This window comes from Hemiscyllium ocellatum, chromosome 5, assembly GCF_020745735.1.
Source record: "Hemiscyllium ocellatum isolate sHemOce1 chromosome 5, sHemOce1.pat.X.cur, whole genome shotgun sequence".
NCBI classification, from domain to species: Eukaryota; Metazoa; Chordata; class Chondrichthyes; order Orectolobiformes; family Hemiscylliidae; genus Hemiscyllium; species Hemiscyllium ocellatum.
Window position 1 is genome coordinate 13,253,799 of NC_083405.1, and position 20,244 is coordinate 13,274,042.

Below are 20,244 nucleotides of genomic sequence, written 5' to 3' on the forward strand. Positions count from 1 at the left end.
GCAGCATCCAAGGAGCAGAAGGATTGACAGAAATGTCGATTCTCCTGCTCCTTGGATGCTGCCTGACCTGCTGCGCTTTTCCAGCAATACATTTTCAGCTCTGATCTCCAGCATCTGCAGTACTCATTTTCTCCTAAAAGCCTTAAACCTGTTTGTCAACTTTTAACAGAAGCAAACTCAGGGCATGAACACAGACTGAATTGCTCAGTGACACATGATTGATTGGGTCAGATCAAATTCGCAAGCAAACACCCGCACAGATTGCTGGGGAAATTCAGCAGATCAGACAGCAATGGTGAACAGAAAGAGGAACAATTCGCATTTCAAGTGACCCTTCCTCAAAACGGTCTGTTCTGAAGGAACTTTTCTGCAGAAATCACTGGATTGAAAGGTGAACTCTCTCTCTCTCCCTTCACAGATGCTGCCGGACATGCTTAGCTTCTTCAGCAATCTCTGTATTGATGTTTCAGCGCGTCCGTACAAGTTGATTTTAGTGTTGAATTCCCAAGCTTGTTCTATTATAGGGATTGAATTCCTCTGCTACAAATTGGGGTGGGTGGGGGAGGGAGTGGGGGGGGGGAGGTTAGTTACCTGAGTTAACATTATTGGCTCAATTTCTATCATGTCTGAAATTACCATGAAGGCCCCAACTTCTCAACCTCGCCCCTCACCTGAGGTGTGTGAACCACCAGGCCCCTCTCTCTGAAAAGACAGCAGCTCTCGGGTCCTCCTGGTCTATAATAACTTCCCAACTTTAAAAAGGCACTCCAGTAAGAGAGCTCTTTACATGGTTCAGGTCAAACTCCTGGACTTCCCTCCCTAACATCAACGTGGGACACCAAGGGCTATAGCAGGAGAATACAGCTCACCCCCACCTTCCAGGCAACTGGATGGTGTGGTAATCTCATGCAAGTGAAAATTGCAAGTAACTTTTATTACAAGGTCACGGTGGATGGTCACTAAGACTGTTTCTTTACCTCTGTTCAAATCAGCATAACGGAGAACCAAAGGGTGGGTTGAAAATGACAGTGATAGAATTTCATAGGTTGGTGTTTGTTTGAGGTTGCATCGTCTCTATGAATGTTTGAACACTTAATCAAGGGCATGCAGTTAGCTGCCAGAGGATATGTGGGGGCTGGTACAATTGCAACATTTAAAAGGCATCAGGATGAATTTGTGAATAGGAAGGGTTTAGAGGGATATCAGCCAAGTGCTAGCAAATGGAACTAAATTAAATTGGATATCTGGTTGGCATGAATAAGTTGGGCCGAAGGGTCTGTTTCCATGCTGTGCATCTCTCTGAATAGACTGTTGCAGAGTTTCAGACAGGGCTTAGATTGTGTGTCTCTCTCATACTTTCTCAGAATCTGCAAACGCAATGTCTCCATATTTCCACAAAACATTAAGAAATAGAAAATAAAGGTCAGTTCTGAGGGAGTGCCACACTCTTGGAGGGTTAGTGATACGTTAGTGTTGCACTGTCAGAGGATCTGTACTGAAGAAAAGCTGCACTGTCGGATTATCAATACTGAAGGATTGCTGTACTGTCAGAGGGTCAGTTAGGATGGAGTGCTGCACTGTCAGAGGGTCAGTACTGAGGGAGTGCTGCACTGTCAAAGGGTCAGTTCGGATGGTGTGTTGCACTGTCAGAGGGTCAGCACTAAGGGAGTGCTGCACTGTCAGAGGGTCAGTGCTGAGGGAGTGCTGCACTGTCAGAATGTCAGTACTGAGGGAGTGCTGCACTGTCAGAGGGTCAGTACTGAGTGTGTGCTGCACTGTTAGAGGGTCAGTACCGAGGGAGTGCTGTACTGTCAGGGAGTCAGTGCTTAGGCAGTGCTGCACTGTGAGAGGGTCAGTATTGAGGGAGTATCGCACTGTCAGAGGGTCATTATGCAGTGAGCACTCCACTATCAGAGGGTCATTACTGAGGGAGTGCCACTCTGTGGAGAGTGAGTACTAAGTTAATGTTGCACAGTCGGAAGATCAGTATTGAGGCAAACCTGCACTGTCAGAGGATCAGTACTGGGGTGCGCAACACTGCCGGACAGTCAGTACTGAGGGAGTGCTGCACTGTCAAAGGATCAGAGCAAACTGAGCGCTGCACTGTTGCAAGGTCATTACTGTGGGAGCACAACACTACCAGAGCATAAGTACTGAGGGAGCACTACATTGTCAGAGGAACAGTATTGAGGGAATGCTACCCTGTCAGAGGTGCTGTAGTGAGGAAGTGCTGCATTGTCAGAGGGTCAGTACTGAGGGAGCACTTCATTATCAGAGGGTCAGTATTGAGGAAGCACTATTGAGGGAATGCCACCCTGTCAGACGTTCTGTAGTGAGGGAGTGCAACACTGCCAAAGGGTCAGTACAGAGGGAGTGCAATACTGTCAAGGGTCAGTGCTGAGGAGGCGCTGCACTCTCAGAGGGTCAGTACTGAGTGAGTGCTGCACTGTTAGAGGGTCAGTATGGATGGAATACCGCACTGTCGGAGTTTCATTACAGTACAGTGCCGCACTGTCAGAGGGTCAGTACTGAGGGAGCGCTGCACTGAAATGGGTGCAGGACCGAGGGATTGCTGCACTGTCAGAGTGGCAGCACAGAGGGAGTGCTAAACTATCAGAGGATCAGTACTGAGGGAGTGCCGCACTGTTGGAAGGTCAGTCCTGAGGAAATGCTGCGCCGTGGGAGGACCAGTACAAAGGGAGTGCCGCACTGTGGAAGGTCAGTACTGAGTTAATATTGAACAGTCAGAGGGTCAGTACCGAGGGAGTGCTGCACTGTCAGAGGATCAGTACTGAGGGAGTGGCACACTGTCAGGGAGTGAGTAATGAGGGAGTGCCATACTGTTGGAGAGTCAGTACTGTGGGTGCATTGGAATGTCAGAGGGTCAGAATGGAGGGAATACCGCACTGTCAGAGTTTCATTACAGTGCAGTGCCACACTGTCAGAGGGGCAATACTGAGAGAGTGTCACACTGTCAGAGGAACAGTACTGAGAGAGTGTCAGACTGTCAGAGGGTCAGTTCTGAGGGAGTGTCAAACTGTCAGAGGGTCAGTACTGAGGGAGTGCTGCACTCTCGGAGGGTCAGAAATGAGGAAACCCACACTGTCAGAGTGTCAGCATAGACAGAGTGCTGCACTGTTAGAGGATCAGTACTGAGTGTGTGCTGCACTGTTAAAGGGTCAATACCGGGGGAGTGCAGCATTGTCAGAGGTTCAGTATCTGGGAATGCAGCCAATTAAAGTGTCAGTACTGAGGGAGTGCTGCATTGTCAGAGGGTCAGTACTGAGGAAGTGCTCATTCTCGGAGGGTCAGTAAGGAGGGAGTGCTGCACTCTTGGTCGGTCAGTAAGGAGGGAATGGCGCACTGTCAGAGCAAGAGCACTGTGAGAGGTCTGTACCGGGGGAGTGTCACACTGTCAAAGGTTCAGTCCTCAGGAAATGCCACACTATTAGAGGGTCAGTACTGAGAGAGTGCTGCACTATCAGAGGGTCAGTACAGAGGGAGTGCTGCACTGTCAGAGGGTCAGTACTGAGGGGGTGCTGCACTGTCAGAGGGCCAGTACTGAGGGCGTTCTGCACTGTCAGAATGTCAGTACTAAGGGAATGCCGCACTGTCGGAAGGACAGCACCGAGGGAGGTCCACATTGTCTGAGGGTCTTCACTGAATGAGTACTGCAATATCAGTGGGTCAGTACTCAGGGAAAGCTGCACTGTCAGAGGTTCTTTAATGGAAGAGTGCTGCACTATTAGCGGGTCAATACCAAGGGAGTGCTGCAATGTCAGAAGGTCAGTACTGACAGAGTGCTGCAACATGAGACGGTCAGTACTAAGGGAGCACTCCACTGTCAGAGGGTCTGTACTGAGGGAGCACTATACTGTGAGACAGTCAGTACCGAGGGAATGCTGCACTGTCAGAGGATCAGTACTGAGGGAGTGATGCACTGTCTGAGTGTCAGTCCCAGGGAAAGGCCACACTGTCAGAGGTCAGTAATGAGGGAGGACCGCACTGTCAGTGGGTCATTACTGAGTGAGTGCTGTACTGTCAAAGGGTCAGTACTGATTAGTGCTGTCCTGTCAGAGGGTCAGTCCTGTGGGAGTGCACACTGTCAGAGGGTCTGTACAAAACGAGCACTGCACTGTCAGAGGGTCAGTACTGAAAGAGTGTTACACTGTTAGGGAGTCAGTACTGAGGGAACGCCTCATTGTCAGAGGGACAGTACTGAGAGAGCACTGCATTGACAGAGGAACAGTATTGAGGGAATACCAGATTCTGGATTAGTGGTGCTGGAAGAACACAGCAGTTCAGGCAACATCCAACGAGCAGCGAAATTTGGATGCTGCCTGAACTGCTGTGCTCTTCCAGCATCACTAATCCAGAATCTGGTTTCTAGCATCTGCAGTCATTGTTTTTACCACCTTGAGGGAATGCTACCCTGTCAGAGGTTCTGTAGTGAGGAAGTTCTGCATTGTCAGAGGGTCAGTACTGCAGGAGTGCAGCAACATGAGAGGGTCAGTACTAAGGGAGCACTCCACTGTCAGAGGGTCTGTACTGAGGGAGTGCTGCACTGTCAGAGGGTCAGTGCCAAAGGCACACCGCACTGTCGGAGGTTCAGAACTGAGGGAGTGCTCACTCTGCGAGAGTAATAGTGAGGGAGCGCCACACTGTCAGCTGGTCAGTACTGAGGGAGGTCTGCACTGTCAGAGGGTCAGTACTGAGGTAATGCCGCACTGTCCGAAGTTCAGTCTGGAGGGAGTGCCGCACTGTCAGAGGCTCACTACCGAGGGACTGTTGGACTGTCAGAGGGTCGGTATGGAGAGAGTGCTGTGCTGTCAGATGATCAGTACTTTTGGCAGAGCTGCACTGTCGCAAGGTCTGTACCAAAGGAGTGTCACAATGTCACAGGATCAGTCCTGGGGGAGTGCCACACTGTCGGAGGGTCTGTACTGTTGGAGCGCTGTACTGTCAGAAGATCAGTACTGAGGGTGCACTATATTGTCAGAGGGTCAGTACTGAGGGAAAGCTGCACTGTCAAAGGAGCAGTACAAATAGATTGCTACACTGTCAGGGGGTCAGCACCAAATGAGCGCTGCAACGTGACAGGGTCAGTATTGAGAGAGTGCGGCGCTGTCAGAGGGTCTGGACTGAGGGAGTGCTATACTGTCAGAGGGTCAGTACTGAGGGAGTGCTGCACTGTCTGAGTGTCAGTCCCAGGGGAAGGCCACACTGTCAGAGCGTCAGTACCGCGCTGTCGGTGGGTCGGAAATGAGGGAGTATCGCATTGTCAGAGGATCAGTCCTGAGGGCGTGCTACACTGAGAGAGGGTCAGTACAAAACGAGCACTGCACTTTTGGAGGGTCATTACTCAGGGAGAACAACACCGTCACAGAGTCAGTGCTGAAGGAATGCTGCACTGTCAGAGGGTCAGTACTGAGGGAGCGCTGCACCGTCAAAGGTCAGTACTGAGGATGTGCTGCACTGTCAGAGGGTCAGTATTGAGATAGCGCTACACTGTCAGAGGGTCAGTACTGAGGGAGTGCTGCACTGTCAGAGGGTCAGCACTGAGATAGCGCTACACTGTCAGAGGGTCAGTGTTGAGGGAATGCTGCACTGTCAGAGGGTCAGTACTGAGGGAGTGCTGCACTGTCAGAGGGTCAGTACTGAGGGAGTGCTGCACTGTCAGAGGGTCAGCACTGAGATAGCGCTACACTGTCAGAGGGTCAGTGTTGAGGGAATGCTGCACTGTCAGAGGGTCAGTACTGAGGGAGTGCTGCACTGTCAGAGGGTCAGTACTGAGAGAGTGCTGCAATGTCAGAGGGTCAGTACTGAGGGAGTGCGGCACTGTCAGAGGGTCAGCACTGACGGTGTGCTGCATTGCCCAAGGGAGAGTACTGACGAAATGCCTCATTGTCGGAGGGAGTGCTGCACTATCAGAGGCTCAGTACTGAGGGAGTGTTAAACTGTCAGAGGGTCAGTCCTGAGGCAGCACCCTACTGTCAGTGGGTAAGTACTGAGGGAGTGTCGCACTGTCGGAGGGTTCGTACTGAAGGAGCACCACACTGTCAGAGGGTCGGTGCTGAGGGAATGCTGCATTGTGAGAGGGTCAGTACTAAGGGAGTGTCGCATTGTCTGAGGGTCAGTACTGAGGGAGAACTACACTGTGAGAGGGTCAGTACAGAGATTGTGCTGCACTGTCAGAGTGTCAGTACTGAGGGAAACCTCACAGTCGGAGGGTCTTTACTAGAAGATTGCTGCACTGTCACATGGTCAGTACCGAGGGAGTACTGCAATGTCGAACAGTCAGTACTGAGGGATTCCTGCAACGTGAGAGTGTTAGTACTGAGGGAATGCTGCGCTGTTAGATGGTCAGTGCTGAGGGACCACTCCAATGTCAGAGATTTTGTACTGAGGGAGCGGTTTACTCTCAGAGGGTCAGTACTGAGGTAGTGCTGCATTGTTGGAGGGTCAGGACTGAGGCAGTGCTGCACTGTTGAAGGGTCAGTACTATGGAAGTGCTGCACTCTCGGAAGGTTAGTAGTGTGGGAGTGGGACACTGTCAGAGGGTCAGTATTGAGAGTGTGGCACACTATTGGAGAGTCAATACTCAGGGAGCACCACGCAATCAAAGGGTCAGTACAGAGACAGTGCCTCAGTGTTGGACTGTCAGTACTGAGAGAGTTCCTCACTGTCAGAGGGTCAGTATGGGGCAGTGCCGCATTGTCACTGACTTTCCAAAATGTGGCCACCCTTAGTACTGATCCTCTGACAGATTGCCACACACTCACTGCTGAGGGAGTGCCACACTTTTGGAAAGACAGTATTGAGGGAGTGGTGCACTGCCAGAGGGTCAGTACAAAGGATGTGCCGAACTATCGGAGGTGACTACTGAGGGAGCACTGCACTGTCAAAGGGTGAGAAGTGAGGGAATGCACACTGTCAGTGGGTCAGTACTGAGGGAGTACCGCATTGGCAGAGGATCAGTATTGAGGGAGTGTTACACTGTCAGTGGGTCAGTACTGAGGAAGTGCTAAACTGTCAAAGGGTCAGTACAAAACGAGCACTGCACTGTTGAAGGGTCATTACTGAGGGAGAACAACACTGTCGTAGTGTCAGTGCTGAGGGAGTGCTGCACTGTCAGTGGGTCAGTATTGAGGGAGTGCTGCACTTCAGAAGGTCAGTACTGAGGGAGTGCTGCACTGTGAGAGGGTCAGCACAGAGGGAGTGCTGCACTGTCAGAGGGTCGTACAGAGGAAGTGCTACACTGTCGGAGGGTCATACGGAGGTCTGTACTGAGGGAGTGCTCCAGTGTCAGAGGTTAAGTCCTCAATGAATGCCACCTTGTCAGAGGATCAGTACTGAGGGAGCATTGCACCACCGACATACTGAGGGATTGCTACACTGCCGGAGTGATAGTACTGAGGGAGTACTGTACTGTCAAAGGTTCAGTACTGAGGGAGTGTTGCACTGTCAGAGGTGCAGGACAGAGGGAGTTGCCGCACTGTCAGTGTCAGTACTGATGGAATGCCGCACTGTTGGAGTGTCAGCACTGAGGGATAGCTGCACTGTCAGGAATTTAGTACTGAGGGAGGGTCGCACTGTCAGGGATTTAGTACTGAGGGAGGGCCGCACTGTCAGGAATTTAGTACTGAGGGAGGGTCACACTGTCAGGAGTTTAGTTCTGAGGGAGGGCCACACTGTCGGAGGGACAGCACTCAGGTAGTGCAGCACTATCAAAGGGTCAGTACTGAGTGAGTGATGCACTATCAGAGGGTTAGTACTGTGGGTGTGTTGCAATGTCAGCAGTTTATTACTGAGGGAGTTCCACATTGTCAGAGGATCAATGGTGATTGAGCTCCACACTGTCAGTGGGTCTGTACTGAGGAAGTGCTGCACTGTCATAGGGTCAGTACTGAGTGAGCACAACTGTTTGAATTAGTCAGTACTGAGAAAGTGTCAGTACTGAGGGAGTGCCTCAATGTTGGAGGGTCAGTACTGCTGGAGCGCTGCACTGTCAGAAGATCAGGACTGAATGTGCGCTCCATTGTCAGAGGATCAGTATTGAGGGAGCGCTGCACTGTCAGAGGTTAGGACTGACAGAATGCACCAATGCCAGAGGGTCAGTACTGAGGGAACGCTGCAATGTCAGACAGTCAGTACTGAGGGAGTGCTGTTGTCTAAGAGGATTATCTGGACTTACAGAACATAGAACATAGAAATGTACAGCATGGAACAAGCCCTTCAGCTTATGATGTTGTGCCAAGGATTAGAACATAGAACATTACATTGCAGTACAGGCCCTTTGGCCCTCGATGTTGTGGCGACCTGTCATACCAATCTGAAGCCCATCTAACTTATACTATTCCATGTACGTCCATATGCTTGTCCAATGACGACTTAAATGTACTTAAACTTGGCGAATCTACTACCGTTGCAGGCAAAGCATTCCATATCCTTACTACTCTCTGAGTAAAGAGACTACCTCTGACATCTGTCCTATATCTATCACTCCTAAAGTTAAAGCTATGCCCCCTCGTACTCGCCATCACCATACTTGGGAAAAGGTTCTCCCTTCCACCCTGCCTAACCCTTTGATTATCTTATATGTCTCTATTAAGTCACCTCTCAACCTTCTTCTCTCTAACGAAAACAGCCTCAAGTCCCTCAGCCTTTCCTCTTAAGACCTTCCCTCCATACCAGAGCTGAAAATGTGTTGCTGGAAAAGCGCAGCAGGTCAGGCAGCATCCAAGGAACAGGAAATTCGACGTTTCGGGAAAGGGCTTATGCCCGAAACGTTGAATTTCCTGTTCCTTGGATGCTGCCTGACCTGCTGCGCTTTTCCAGCAACACATTTTCAGCTCTGATCTCCAGCATCTGCAGACCTCACTTTCTCCTTCTCTCCATACCAGGCAACATCCGAGTAAATCTCCTCTGCACCCTTTCCAAAGCTTCCACATCCGTCTTATAATGTGGTGACCAGAACTGTACACAATACTCCAAGTGTAGCCGCACCAGAGTTTTGTACAGCTGTAGCGTAACCTCATGGTTCCAGAACTCGATCCCTCTATTAATAAAAGCTAAAACACTGTATGCCTTCTTAACAACCCTGTCAACCTGGGTGCCAACTTTCAAGGATCTGTGTACCTGGACACCGAGATCCCTCTGCTCATCTACACTACCAAGAATCTTACCATAAGTCCAGTACTTTGCATTCCGGTTACTCTGACCAAAGTGAATCACCTCATACTTGTCCACATTGAACTCCATTTGCCACCTCTCTGCCCAGCTCTGCAGCTTATTTATGTCTCTCTGTAACTACAACATCCTTCGTCACCATCCATAACTCCACCGACCTTAGTGTTATCTGCAAATTTACTAACCCACCCTTCTACATCCTCATCCAGGTTGTTTATAAAAATGACGAACAGCAGTGGACCCAACACCGACACTTGCAGTATCACTGGTAACTGGACTCCAGGATGAACATTTCCCATCAACCATCACCCTCTGTCTTCTTTCAGCAAGCCAATTACTGATCCAAACTGCTAAATCTCCCACAATCCCATTCCTCTGCATTTTGTACAATAGCCTACTGTGGGGAACCTTATCAAACGCCTTGCTGAAATCCATATACACCACATCAACCGATTTACTCTCATCCACCTGTTTGGTCACCTTCTCAAAGAACTCAATAAGGTTTGCGAGGCACGACCCTACCCTTCATAAAACCATGCAGACTATCCCTAATCAAATTATTCTTTTCTAGATGATTATAAATCTTATCTCTTATAACCTTTTCCAACAACTGAAGTAAGGCTCACTGGTCTATAATTACCAGGGTTGACTCTACTCCCCTTCTTGAACGGGGGAACCACACTTACTATCCTCCAGTCTTCTGGCACTATTCTTGTAGACAATGACGATTTCAAGATCAATGCCAAAGGCTCGGCAATCTCCTCCCTGGCTTCCCAGAGAATCCTAGGATAAATTCCATCAGGCCCAGTAGATTTCTCTATTTTCACACTCTGCAAGATTTCTAATACCTCTTCCTTGTGAACCTCAATCCCACCTAGTCAAGTAGCCTGTATCTCAGTAATCTCCTCAACAACACTGTCGTTTTCTAGAGTGAATACTGTCGAAAAATATTCATTTAGTGCTTCCCCTATCTCCTCTGACTCCACACACAACTTCCCACTCCTATCCTTGATTGGCCCTAATCTTACTCTCATCATTCTGTTATTCCTTAAATACCTATAGAAAGCCTTAGGGTTTACCCTGATTCTATCCGCCAACAACTTCTCATGTCTCCGCCTGGCTCTGCTGAGCTCTCTCTTTAGGTCTTTCCTGTCTACCATGTAACCCTCAAGTGCCCTACCTGAGCCTTCACATTCTCATCCTAACTTAAGCCTTCTCCTTCCTCTTAACCAGAGATTCCACTTCCTTCGTAAACCACGGCTCTTGCGCTCTATAGCTTCCTCCCTGCCTGACAGGTACATACTTATCTAGGACACACAGGAGCTTTTCCTTGAATAAGCTCCACATTTCTAATGTGCCCATCCCCAGCAGTTTCCTTCCCCATCCTATGCTTCCGAAATCTTGCCTTATCGCATTGTAATTGCCTTTCCCCCAGCTGTAACTCTTGCCCAGTGGTATACACCTATCCCTTTCTATCACTAAAGTAAACATAACAGAATTGTGATCACTATCACCAAAGAGCTCACCTCCTTCCAAGTCTAACATCTGGCCGGGCTCATTACCCAGTACTAAATGTAATATGGCTTTGCCCCTTACTGGCCTGTCTACATACTGTGTCAGGAAGCCCTTCTGCACACACTGGACAAAAATTGACCCATCTATAGTACTGGTACTATAATGTTTCCAGTCAATATTTGGAAAGTTGAAGTGCCCCATGACTACTACCCTGTCTCTCTCACTCCTATCGAGAATCATCTTTGCTATCCTTTCCTCTACATCTCTGGAACTATTCAGAGGGATGGGCTATCAATGCTGGCCAAGCCAGTGACACTCACATCACATAAAATGAATATTAAAAAAAAGAATGCCTGCAAGATTAAAACTGCTCCACACTGTCCGAACTGCCATCTCTGCCTCTTCTTATTGAGGAAGACAATGCTCACCTTTCTTACCAAAGTCCAGTATTCACCCCGGCCCTCACTTATACCAACCAGTAGCACTGCCACCACCAACACAGCAGCCCCTCTCAAAATGTCTTGTCAGTAAATTTTTATTAACTGGTTACTTCAATTACAATGCAATCTCTACAATCACACTAAGTACCATTTAGGTGACAACCAATTTTCTAACAGATTTTCTCGATCTCTCTTCTTTTTTGGTTCGAGGGTGGAAACACAATAGTGATGTAAGATATATGTACAACAGTGAGACAGGAAAGCTAGTATGGCTCATGTTGACTCTTAGACACCACAGAGTGAAGCAACACATTCATTGCATTATAAACATAACATTTCATCCCTACTCACACCCGCATGACAGAAATAAAATGTGGATCGGTTGGACAGGCTGGGTTTGTTTCAGCTGGAGTTTGGGAGAGTGAGGGGTGACATCATTGAAGTGTCTAAGATCCTGAATGACTTGATAAGGAGGATGTGGAAAGGAAGTTTCCTCTTGTGGGCCATTCCTGAATGAGAGGGAACTGCTTTAAAGTTGTGTTCACCCTTTCAGGACAGAGATGAGGAGACTTTTTAGATTAGATTAGACTTACAGTGTGGAAACAGGCCCTTCGGCCCAACAAGTCCACACCAACCCGCCGAAGCGCAACCCACCCATACCCCTACATTTACCCCTTACCTAACACTATGGGCAATTTAGCATGGCCAATTCACCTGACCCGCACATCTTTGTGACTGTGGGAGGAAACCGGAGCACCCGGAGGAAACCCACGCAGACACGGGGCGAACGTGCAAACTCCACACAGTCAGTCGCCTGAGTCGGGAATTGAACCCGGGTCTACAGGCGCTGTGAGGCAGCAGTGCTAACCACTGTGCCACCGTGCCGCCCACTTGTTTCCAATCAGAGGGCAGTGCAACTTTGGAACTCTCTGCCCCAGAAGGTGGGCTCACTGAGTATTTTAAGACACAGGTTGATAGATTCTTGTTAAGGGATGTTGGGGGGAGATGGAATACAAATCACAAACAGATCAGGCCTGGTCTTATTGAACGATGGAGCAGGCTCGAGGGGCCGAATGGTCACCTTCTGCTTCTTTCCCACATGATCCAAGGACTGAGCGCTTTGTTTAAAATTCATTCACTGGGATGTAGGTGCCACTGGCTATGGGCAGCATTTATTATAGAGGGCAGGTAAGAGCCAACCACATTGCTGTGGGTCAGGAGTCACATGTAGGCCAGATCAAGTAAGGATGGCAGCTTCCTTCCCTAAAGGGCATCAGTGACTGTGATGGGTTTTTCCTGACAATTGAGAATAATTTCATCAATAGGCTTATAATTCTAGATTTGTATTGAATTCAAATTCCACATCTGTCGTGATGGGATTCGAATCAGGGTCCCCAGAATATTACCCGGAGCTCTGGATTAACAGTTCGGCAACGATGCCACAGGGCTGTTACCGAGCTATAAAGGGACAGTTTTAATGGTGGAAACGAAAACCTTGATCAAACAGGTAGAAATTAAGGAGAGCCTATAGAATAGAGGAGAATTGAAGGGAATGGGGGAAAAGAATTACCAAGTTTAGGTTCAAGGCAGCTGAAACTAAGGCCATCAACAGGGAGGAGAATAAAATAAGAAGCTGTCAAGCAGCTAGAATTGGATAAGTGCAGATACCTCAGGGAGGTGTGGAACTACGCAGGGAGGACAGGGTGAAATCGCAGGTCGGTTTAAAAGCAGTGAACCAAATTTTGAAATTTTCTTCATGAACATAATATAGATCAGGTTAAAACTGAAATAGGTGTCTTACACAACTTGCTGCAAAGACACAGGCAATAGAATCTGAGGTGATCATGAGAATATGGAGGTAGAATGTGGGAGACAAGCTGGGACTGTATTGGATTCGTCACGGTGAGAGGGAACAAATGCTGGATTGGGAGTTTCAGCAGCTGATGGACTGACACTGAGGTGAGCCATCAGAAACTGAGCAAGTGACCACCATCTAATAGGACAGAGAAACTGATCCATCAGCCTGAAGCTAACTGACCACGTGGCTGTCAGTGACTCCAACACAAGTGAATGGAAAGATTGCTCAGAGCCTGTTTCTGTAACATTCAACACAACTAGGAAATAAAAAAAGTGAATAATTAGCTGCAAACAAGGCCACTGCTCTTTTAGAGTTAAAATCAGTCAATGTTCAGTTAGTGGACATTATTGACTTACAGAATATTCTAAGCTGCAGAATCACAGTAAAAGGGGAAAGTAAACAACATTCTTGGCAAAGACATAATGAACCAACTGCTTGTATAGAAACAGCTCAAAACAAAGGGGCTGAATCCTCCACAAACTGACAAACACAGATACCATCAGATTTATAGATAGAGATTGGAATTCTTTAGAAAAACACTTCCCTGTTGATGGTGTGTGGTAGAAACCATTCTCAGTGAGAACTGCCACTTAATTTCCTTTGAAAAGAATCTTTGTTTCCCCTCAGAAAAGCAGGTGTGTCGCGCACTTACAGACTGACTTACAGACAAAGGAAACCTGATCTGAGATTCGCAGGTTAATTAAGCTATTAGTGACAGTCCATTGCACACAACAAGAGCTTAGACCACAACAGATTCTAGTGAAACCAACAATGCAATGAAAAAGGTGAATTAGTCTTTATAATCATGCAGCCTCTCTCAATCAAAAAATCACAGTCAACTTCCAAACATTTTAAAACTATTAATAACAATGTATACATATTTATTTCCATTCCTAATTTACTCCAAAAATTATATCTGGTTATTTCTATTTAAAATATATTTTAAATGGTCAGTTCATAATCACAATTCATTTCCAATTATTCTTAGTGCAAAGAAATTTGCAAACTAAAATAGTTCTCAAGTCAATAATGACATTGTTATGTAGTTCAATCATATTTCAAAATATTGTTTTGGTTCATTATTGCAGTGAAGCTAAAATTAAAATCTATTTATTTTCACTGATATTCTTCCATTACTTTATTCCCTAATAATAATGCATGGCGTAATGGGTGACAAGCATTAAAATGATGTAGAATTTTCAATGCAAGAACTGGTACAAATAATCACATATTATTCAGTTCATTCATTGTCGTTGATTATCAGGGTTATTTCCATGGTATGATCACATTAAATTCACTTAAATAATCACAGTACAATTCTCACCTCTATAGATATGTAAAGTGAATGTCAAATTATTAATGTTTCAAGTCAAACCAAATTCACATCTTGTTCTGTGTTATTCCAGGAATGACAGAATGTGTTACATTATTATGAGAAACAGGAACAAGTGAAGGTGGTGGCTCTCAGACGTGAGGCCTTAAAGCCAAAGGGCCAGGTAGTAGTTACAGAGGGAGAGGTACCTAGTGCCCGGCTCTCCTCAGAAGGCAGTGAGGACGGTGACACTGACTGGAAAAGTTTGACGACAAAGCGCCCACGTATGGTCAGAGGGACGGCAATGGATGGGATGACCCACTGCTCTGTAAGGCCCAGAAGGCAGTGTCTCTGGCACCGCTGGGCATCAAAGCTCAAACTTGGGCAGACAGTAGGGAGCAACAAAGGGAACTGACAGAAACTAAACCTGAACCGTTTACCAGGCTAAACGACAGATGTTGGTGAATGACCACCCAGCCTGATGGAGAAATGGTAATAATGGGCCTTATTGGGAGAATATGGATGAATTAGTTGAGGTACACAGTCTCACCAAAGATGATGTCAGGCCAAGATCTTTCAGACCAAGATGCCCTGACGTGTACAGCAGAACCTGTCCCTGCAATGAGAGGGTGGGGGTGTGAGCCAGTTCCCCCCAGTGCACAGCCGATCAGTGCCTTCAGGCATTTACAGATATTGCAGGGACACACTGGGGAGGGGACAGGCTGAATGGGCTAAAATAACCTTGGTGACTCAGGAACCCAAGGGTAATATTGAGGATCATACAGAGAGGAAGCCTGAGGTGTGTAAGGACCATGGGGGATTACCAAACGCCCATGAAATAGGTTTGATGTATTTTAAAGATGACATGGGACCCTATTTAACTGTAATTATAAACATGGGACTCCCAGTGGGAAATAATTCTAACCACATTCTAAATTGGGCCATGACAACTGAGGCAAACTCAGAAACACAGGGGAATAGCTGCAGTACAGGGAGGGGAACCAGATATACAATGTTACAAGGGAAGCAGGAAAGGGCACATAGCCAAGGATCGTAGGCAGAGAGAGGAAGATAGATGTTCACATTGTGTGTGGTCTGTGTTCATGTGTGCACATGCATAGTCCAGGAACGTTTCTTGATGTGCTGTTTGGGACCAACAGCACATGATGTTAATACAGGAGCATCCATGTCAGTTACGAATATGGATTTACCCCTAATCCCCGCAACTATAAAAAAAGAGCAGTTGGAGGGGGAACCGAAGAAGCTAGACGATGCAGATCACGGATATGACAAAATGTATTCAGATATGGGAGTGTGAAACTGAGGAAGGGACCACTTCTTGGAGTTGCCATTTTAGAACAGTTAGAAGCAATTATTGATGTTGGGACCTGAAATAAAACATGGGGACGCTCCGGCCAGACTGAGATAGGAAGAAAAAGAGAGGCGACATCTCCAGAGTAGTTGCATTGCAGGGAGACTGGGACAGTCAGGGAATCTGGGGAGTTATAGTTAGGACCCTCTCAACGGTGTGGTAACTCAAACAGGAACGTGCGTTATTATCTGTAGGTCCTGTAAAGATAGAGGGCCCTCTCACTCCCCACACAAACAGGATCCCATTAAAGCTGGGGCTGTGGAGGCAGTAAATGTGACAGTGACAGATTGAGAGAAGCAGGGAATAGTCAGACCGATAGTATCCCGGACTAATTCACGGAATCCGGATGGTTCATCCCACCTCACTATTGATTATACCTCCCTGCCACTAAAGAATAACCTACAATAGCCAACCTCGCTGTGATATTTAATGGATTGAAATCACAACAGGATGCAGTCTCAGCTCTTGATATTGTGAATGGGTTCCAATCCATACCTGTGTACCCAGAATGCCAGAATAAGCTGGTGTTTACTGTCGAAGGAAAACAGTACACCTGGATCCAGTTACCTTAAGGATCCCACAATATTCCAGTATATCCCACCAATGTATGGCTGATGGAGTGAGTCACATTGATCTTACCAACACCTCATTACCTCAGTCGGTGAGAAGGAACATATCTGGATATTAAACAGACTATTGGGACTTAAAATTAACCCACAGAGAGTGCAACTGGAAAGGTAGTGAGAGACATACCTGGGACATCATATCAGGGAGATCAAATCAGGAAGAGAGAGGGGAGAGTCCCAGCAGAATGAAAGACCATGATTTTAAAACTATCCATGCACACACACTATGAAGGGGTTAAGGTAAACTTTAGGATTATTTAATTATTGGGGGACTTTTGTGGAGAATTATCCAGAAGTAGTAGAACCATCACAAGCCCTGACAGAAGCACTGACATTAGCCAGGGGCCAGGGAGTCAGCATGTTCACAGACAGTCAGCATGCCTTTGGTATTGTTGATGACCATGTGTTGGCCTGGGCTCGGTGACGGAACATCACCCTGTCTGGGGGCCACATCGAGCATGAGGAACAGGTCAGAGAGTTAGTGGAAGCAGCTTTCCCAATGAAGCAGCAAAAATGAAGATTAGAGCTCACAGGAAAGTAGAAACTGCACAACAATGGGGCAGTGAGTATGTGAGTAAGGCAGGTGAAATACTGACTGAAACAGTGCAGACATTTGGGGAAGCGACAGTCGCTACAGGAGCGAGAAAGGAAAGTTGAAGACAGTCCCAGAAATAGCCCCACAACAGGAGAAAGAGGAATGGGAAAAAGGGTTGGTGGGGGGGGGGGGGGGCGCAGTAACAGGACAAGACAGAGTCTGGATGATCCAGCAGTGCTACAACACTGTATAAGACAAATATTATTAAAAATATATCATGGGCAGGTCCATCTTGGGCAGGTTACAATGCAATATCAGATGACCCACTACAGGGGTGGCCTGGAACAGGGAGAGATACAGCAAGATTTTGTCAAAGGGGTATAGTCTGTGCACAATATGAGCCAGGGAAAGCAATCAGGACAAAATGGAGGCAGCAGCAGGGACCCAGGGGCCCATGGGAACAATTATGGATGGATTTTACACATACCCCCATCCCAATCCCAGGGAAAGAAATCCTGCTGGGTCTTAATAAGCAGGTTTACTCAGTGGGTGGATGAATTCCCCTGCAGATGCTGACCAAGGGACACATGTTACAGGGAATGTAGTTAAACAGCTATGTGCCCTGTTTGGTACTGAACAGAAATCCCATCCCCCATGCCATCCCCAGAGCTCAGGTACAGCAGAAGGAATGAAGCAGACACTGAAAGCTAGTCTGATTAAGGCCCTGACAGAGACAGGCAGGGATGGGTTAGAGTACTCCCCACCAACCTAATGAAACTGAGGTCAACCCCAGCAAAAGGAGCAGGGCAGTTCCCCTTTGAATTAGTGACTGGACAGACTATGCAGCTGCCAGAGGGCGTGGCAGTGGGAGAGCTGGAGATGTGCAATGGCAAGGATAGAGTTTGTGAAAGAACTGCATGAGTTGAGAGGGGAATTTGCAGAAGGATAGAGAATCAGAAATTGGAAAAGGGAGCTCATAAACATCCCAGCTGACATCCTGAACCCAGGGGATCGGGTCAGGGGGGAAAATATTCCTGGAACGGATGAAGGAAATACATCAAAATGCTGGACTTGTCTGGGAGAGCCACAGCATTCCAGAGAGGGAACTCTCCCATCATGCATTAGTAAGGAGCTCTGGATAAACATTGGTCGTGCTGCTCAACACAGAATTCAAGGCTCCTCTTCGATATTTCTCCCAGCAACAGCTGTGCAGGGGCATGTTGCTGGCTGGAGGTCTGTGGCCAGTACCTCTGTTCCACAAGGATCAGAACTGAGACATCTGTTGTTTGCAACATATATCAATGATTAGCCTGAAAGTGTAAACAATTTAATTAGCAAGTTTGTAGATGGCACAAAGTGAAGAAGTTGTGAATTGTGAAGAATGTTGTTAAAGGAAACATCAAGGACGAGATCAGTTGGAAAGTTATGCGGATAGATTTTAATTCAGACAAGTGTGAGGTGATGCATTTTGGGAGGCTCATTGTAAGAGGAATGTATACACTAAATGGAAGGGCCCGAAGCAGCTTTGATAGAGAGAGAGATCTTCGGGTGCAAGTTCACAGCTCCCTGAAAGTGGTGAAGGAGGTGGATGGCAGGCTTGTGAGGAGACTGAATATAAAACTGTAGTTAGGCCACCTTTGTGCCGTTTTGATCACTGCGTTATAAGGAGGATGTGGAGGCTTTGGAGAGGGTGAAAACAGGTTTATTTTTTGGATTGAGAGAGGTTGGAAAAACATGAAATGATATCTTGGGAAAATCCGTGGCTGCTGGGTTACCTGACAGGCATAGATAGAGTGAATAATCTGAATCTTTTTCCAAGGTGGAAATGACAAATTCTAGAGTTAAGGGGAAAGGGGGCAAGTTTAAAGAAAATAAAAACAAAAGAACAGCAGAAACAAAAGCAGAAGTTTCTGGAAATGCTGAGCAGGTATGGCAGCGTCTGTGAAGAGAAATCAGAGTTCATGTTTCTGAGGATGGACCCGAAACATTAACATATTTTTTTCTTCACAGGTGCTGCAAGACCTGCTGAGCATTTCCAACAACATGTGAACGTTTAAAGGGAGTTGTGTCAGGTAATTTTTTAATGCAAAAGGTGGTAGATGACCAGAATGCACTCTCCTGGGAGGTGTTAAAAGCAGAAACAATCACAACATTTAAGAGGTATTTGGACACTCACATAAGCAGGCGTGGGTTGGCAGGGATATGGATGATGTACAGGCAGATGGAATTAGTTTGGAATGGCATCATGGTCCACGCACACATGGTGGGCTGATTATTCTGGTGCTGTCCTGTTCTGTTTTCCAGGGGATAGAATGTGTGGAGCAAGAGTTAATTTTTTTTAGAACACTCAGTAAGTTTTTGCATTTTGAGAGAAGGAATGTAGAAAGGGAGTATATATTTGAACAGCACAGACACAAAGAATAAAGACTGAGGGACTGGGGGACAATGTGTACAAACCTTTAAAGGAGAGAGGACATAATCAATGAGTTTTGATCAAAACATATGGGACCCTGGGCTTCATTAATAAAGGGAACAAGAACAAATTCATGGAAACAATTTCTTGGACTGGTTAGGTTACAGTCAATCATTATATTCAATTCTGATCAACAGATTCCTGGTCAAGAAGGATATGAGGGATCTTCAGAGTGTGGAGTATAGACTTAGTGGAGTGGTTCACTGATGAAGAAAATGCAGTCACTGGATTGATTTAGAAAAATTGCTATTTTCTTTGAAGAAATCAAGTTGAATATATTTTTATAGATTAAAATGGATAAGATTATAACAGATCTAGATAGAACAGACAATTTTAAAAAACTGTATTCGATTGGGGATGGCACAAGATTTAAGATCAGCTGTAACGTTTTGAGAAAGTGTGAGATGACCAAGTGTTCCCACTGACTGTATTGGCTGGAAATATGCAGAACATGCTGCCTGTAATAGTGGTGAAAGTAGAGATAATCAATGATTAAAGAATACAATTATATCACATCAGAGGGAAATAAACTTGCAGGGTTTTGGGGACAGATGGACAACGAGAATATGTGATTCTGCACAGAGAGCCAGCTTGGATTTGATGGGCCCCTTTCTGTACCATAATGCATTTTTTTTGTACTTGCTTAACTTATTCTAGTTATTTGTCTTCAGGGGTTAAATTATCATTAAAGTAAATTTGCTCTGTGTTCATACTCAGACCAATACAGGTTGTCCTTCCACAGCAGGAGATACTGTTTACTGCTTTATACTTGGTTCTGGGCGAGTCCCCAGATAGGGTACACAGAACTGAACACCTATTCCAGGGTGTTTTTACCAGGATTGTGAATATCTTGTACATCCAGTGCCACACCAATATCTGAAATGCTTTCTGACTGACTGACTAAATGAAATATGTTCCTTCTAC

General features: G+C 46.6%; 1 long non-coding RNA gene across 2 annotated transcripts in view; it reads left to right on the forward strand.

Moving 5' to 3' along the window:
* The first annotated feature begins 281 nt into the window (after window positions 1–281).
* LOC132815943 (uncharacterized) overlaps window positions 282–20,244 on the forward strand; it is a 56,041-nt gene continuing 36,078 nt past the window's right edge. Inside the window, exons 1-2 of one of the 2 annotated variants that reach the window (XR_009644723.1) lie at window positions 282–391; window positions 18,858–18,919. This is a non-coding gene — a long non-coding RNA (uncharacterized LOC132815943). The remainder of the gene's footprint in view (window positions 392–18,857; window positions 18,920–20,244) is intronic. The other variant, XR_009644722.1, reaches the window with a different exon arrangement.